A 5,489-nucleotide genomic window follows, 5' to 3' on the forward strand; every position below is an offset into this window, starting at 1 on the left:
AACCGGTATATGCTAAGAAATTTCATGTTAGTTTTATAACAAACAGAGTTTGCTATTTTTTAATGGAATATAAATAATTTTGTTTAGTAAAAAAAATATTTACTGACCATTTGTCGAAAGTATGCAATAATCTGAATCAAAATTGAAATTCATTTATTTAATAACTTAGCTTGGCAACAGTTCCTTATGAATATTAATTTATAATCCAACCAATAGGAAGGGTTATCGGATCGTGCGAGTAATCCGTGTGAACGATCGCACCATACATGCCGCATGCATGCCACCGTATCATCTGAATCACATCAAAGCCGGTGCTTTCATTTACCAAGGTCATTTAAAATCACATCGAACCAAACATGTGAAAATATATATTTCTTTGGTCATCCTCAATACCCATACTTTTCTCTCTAGCTCTTTCACTTTCTCTCTTCTCTCTTCGAAGTAATAATCTGTTGGGTCTGATCGATCAGCCGAGATGTCCCCGTCATCATTTTCTGGACCCTAGATGCCACGCCCCTTGCCAAAACCTTTTTTTTTAATCACAGATTCAACTTGATTCTTCAATTGTTGTTCAATGTACGCATGCAAAGATATTTGGTTTCCAATGGCTAAAACAATACGTATACACAAAGATGAAAAGTATACTGAAAATTGTACATACACAAGCAAAATAAATTATTAGAAACTCTCTGCAATTATGTTATGTTATATGTTATATCGAGGTTTTTTACCTAATACCAACCTGGTGGACTGTACTTTTACGGATGATGATGATACCCCTAAAAAATCGATGGATGATGATTAAAGGTCTGTATGCTGCTCAGTGGCGTAGCTATGGGGGGGGGGCCTGGGGGGCACGTGCCCCCCCCCCCCTGAGATTTGGTGTGCCCCCCCCCCCCCCCCTGAAAAAAATTGGCAGAGCAAAAAAAAAGAAAAAAGGGAGAAAGAGGAAAAGAAGAAGAAAGAGAGAAGAAAAAAAGAAGAGGAAAATAAGAGGAAGACGAGTGAACGAAATAATGTGAAGGGAAGACTTGCAAAAAAAAAATCGTTCATGTTGCTATATGAAACTTTTGCTTGCGCTTTGCGCAAGAATTGCCTGTTCGATGAGATTCATATCTTGCTCAATAGGCTGATATGGAGCAAGTTTTGAAGTCAATATACAAAATATATTTTAGCTCGGACATCGAGCTTTCATCAATTTTTTTTCATTAACAAATTTAAGTGCTCTAGCTGTAAAATGTCCCTTTTATAGTCTACATGTTCCTATTGTCTACGTGTATTCCATAATGTTCCATGAAACAAATGTATTCAGACTGCCCAGATTCTAGGTCTAAATCTAAAACATGCGCGTTAGCCTGCATGTTCTTTATATTAAATGTACTTAAATTATCCAGTTTCACATCAGAATATCAATAATTGTCTGCTCACGCTTCACGATCACATTATTAATGATACCCAATTAACTTTATCCTATTTATGATTTACAAAGTATGAATAGAGTGTCCCGCTTTTAGGTCTACTCTCACTGCATCTCGCGCTTCGCATCAATTGTTTAGTTACTTACCTATCCCATTTATTAATACAAAAAGTGCTTAGAATGACAATTTTTTAGGTCGGAATGTCAAAAAAATTTGCTCGCGCTTCGCGCTCGCATTATTGAAATATATACCGTCATCGTGGGTAACTGTAAGCAGTCCTTAACAGGTCCCTTTTCGATAATGCTAGAACAGTTAATAAAAATTTCTGCTCGCGCTTGGCGTTCGCAGTAACCATCTAGTTACTTACGAATCTTGTTCAGGATCACACATAACATTGCCCAGAATATTAAATTTTCAGACAAAATACATGAAAGTAACAACAAATAATCGCTCGCGCTTCGCGCTTTTTATAAGGCTTATGAGATTATTTCATGTTTATGTTGCTGATCGGGGGAAATATAGGTGAAGATAATTTCGGGCCCCGTCCCCTATTGGCGGAAGTCGGATCCGCCCTTGTGACACATACACACACAACAGAAAAAATGGTGCCCCCCTGAAAAAGCAAGGACCCCCCAGTGCCCCCCAGGAAAAAAATCCTAGCTACGCCACTGATGCTGCTATAACACCCCCATCCTAGTTTATGTGGATATATATATATTCATCATTTAATTTTAGACTCACGCACTTGTACAAGGCAATGGTGAAAGTATAATAATAACAGGAGAGGAAAACAGTGGAAGAGAAATAAGATGTAAAGGGAGGAAGAAGGAGAATGAGAAGGAGGAGAATGAGAACGAGGAGGAGGAGGAGGAGAAGAAGAAGAAGAAAACTGGTATTTAGTGTATGTAACTTTAAAAATTTATTGTAATAAGACTGTTTTCCCCTTTTTAAAAACAGACATGTTCTGTAAAATTGTAGAAAATCTTTCCTGTTATAACAATTTACAGAATGATTTGGTTATTTCTTTCTGTTTTTATTTTTCTTCTGTAAAATCTTCTGTTTTTTCTAACAGCGAGTGTATATATATATATATATATATATATATAGCCCATGTCAGCACCCCCTCTGAAACTCTGTTCCCAGGGCCCTGTCCGTGGACTTTGGTAGATAGGCATTCTTTATAAAGTACATGGACTGGGGACCCCTGGGGACCACACTTTGTGCGACTTGAGTACGATCTATTCTGCGTTCTTGATCATTTGACAAATTGCCAAAAATATATATCATGTTGAATATTGCTACACTTTTGATGATCGACTGATCAAACAGTTTCAAGATAGTTTTGTCGATATGAAAGCTTTTAGTTTTCGCAAGGAAAACATCATTTGATTTGTTTTCTTTTGAATTGACAGTCGACATAGTTCAGCTCCGAAAACTAAGTACAGAATATGATATGATTATGATATATTCCTAAATTTCAGTTCTACATTTATTCACCTATACACTGATTACCTTATCCTTAGACCCCTTTGAATATAACATTTAGTTGAAATCGGACATCTACATTTACATTTAGTGCAATTATTTTCAATTTGATAATCCCTATTCATTTTCTGATTCGATTATTTTCATGCAAATTTTACCAGTATTTCCAGTGCATCGGTTGGTTGGGCGGAGGGACCATTAGGTCACAGTGATTAAGTTTGCTCTCCTCTTCCCTGGCCACCAACTGATGCACTGGGCAAACTGCTATCAAATATTGCACGTACCTGTATAATTTTTATGTCATTTTATGTAATGTTTGATATTGCTTTGTAAATCTTAAATATGTTTGAAGTGCCGAATAAATAAAATAAATAAATAGAATTGCGTCCCTTTTATGTCACTTTATTCTTATCTCAACCTCCTGTTCTTCCGTTTTCTGTCATCCATCTTTAAATTCCTAAATCGATCTGTACACTATCTGATGGGCCTAATTCTCGATTTTGACGACCGCTCGAAAAATTAGAATATCACATATATATGCTACTACTAGTGATGATTTTAAAGATAATAATAATACAAGTAGTAAATATAGTAACAAGTGGAATGCCTCTGGCCGTCTCACCTGCATCACGCGATTCAATATAGCAGCAGTGCTGATTTTGAAAACTACTATAACTCGCACAAGATGTTCAGTGATACTTGGTTACTCTTATTTCCACGTTTTATGAACTAGACCAATACACTTATAGAGATATGATGGCAATTCAACAAATACCCCCAACGTGGCCAAAGTTCTTTGACCTTACATGACCTTTGACCTTGATCATGTGACCTGAAACTCGCACAGGATGTTCAGTGATACTTGATTACTATTATGTCCAAGTTTTATGAACTAGACCAACACACTTTCAAATTTATGGCTGTAATTCAACAAATACCCCAATTTGGCCAAAGTTCATTGACCCTAAATGACCTTTGACCTTGATCATGTGACCTGAAACTTGCACAGGATGTTCAGTAATACTTGATTACTATTATGTCCAAGTTTCATGAATCAGATCCATAAACTTTCAAAGTTATGATGGTAATTCAACAGATACCCCCAATTCGGCCAAAGTTCATTGACCCTAAATGACCTTTGACCTTGGTCATGTGATGTGAAACTCATGCAGGATGTTCAGTGATACTTGATTAACCTTATGTATAAGTTTCATGAACTAGGTCCATATATTTTCTAAGTTATGATGACATTTCAAAAACTTAACCTTAGGTTAAGATTTTGATGTTGATTCCCCCAACATGGTCTAAGTTCATTGACCCTAAATGACCTTTGACCTTGGTCATGTGACATGAAACTCAGGCAGGATGTTCAGTAATACTTGATTAACCTTATGGCCAAGTTTCATGAACTAGGTCCATATACTTTCTAAGTTATGCTGTCATTTCAAAAACTTAACCTCAGGTTAAGATTTGGTGTTGACGCCGCCGTCGCCGCCGCCGCCGCCGCCGCCGTCGGAAAAGCGGCGCCTATAGTCTCACTCTGCTATGCAGGTGAGACAAAAATAATGATATCAAATTTAGTCATAACATTGTGAATAATAACAATAATAATAATAACAGCAACAAGAATAATAATAATTGGTAAGATGACGACGACGACGATGATGATGATAATAATAGTGATGACAGATATCGAGGATAAGTAATTTTGATTTTGATTATGTTTAGGCCCATATAATTGTTACTGTAATTTCAATGTTTAGGACTAATATGTTGGTGGATGCAAGATAATGATACATTGTAAATAATGATGGTGTTGACTAATCGAGGTATGCTTAAAATATAATTGCTTTAAAAAATGGGACATTAGAGGAGTATTGTTTCTTATACAAATCTTTATTTAATGAAAGTTTTTAAAAAGGCAGTAGCTTTGGATACTCTCTGATTAGCTTAGATCACTGTATTTCAGCCACAAACTAATTTGAAACTGATTAACATCATTCATGAGCAGTGGCATAATGAGCCAAAAATAAATTGAGGAGGCCAGATGGAGCCAGAGTTCTTTATGCAAGCGAGCAAAGCAAACAAAAATGTTGACCCTCTTCATACAAACATCTAGTTTTTTTCATAGAGTTTGACATAACATCGGGAAAATATATATCACTTTTTCCCTTTCTATTTTTTTTTCTTGGTCGTGAAACGTTTGGGGGGCAATGGCGGGCCCCAAGCCTCTCATCTGTACGCCAGTGAACATGAGGAATTATAAAGAAATTTAACATACAATCATATTCATTATACTTATTCAGATCAATAAAAATGAATATAGTGAAAACTGTCTTTATATGCATGGCCAAATATTTTCCCATTTGAAAGGAATATATGACTGTGTTATAGAACCTTTCTAAATGGACCACCTGTCTCCAGTGACCACTTTTTTATCTTTCCTTTGGATGGCCTACATACATAAAGAAATACAATTGAATAAACATGAAAAACATCAATAAAATAGTAACAAGACAATTGCATAAACAAACAGTAAAATATAAATCTGTCTAAGTCAAATCACTTGGAACCATTAAAATCTGT

Source organism: Lytechinus pictus, chromosome 11 (genome assembly GCF_037042905.1).
Source record: "Lytechinus pictus isolate F3 Inbred chromosome 11, Lp3.0, whole genome shotgun sequence".
NCBI classification, from domain to species: Eukaryota; Metazoa; Echinodermata; class Echinoidea; order Temnopleuroida; family Toxopneustidae; genus Lytechinus; species Lytechinus pictus.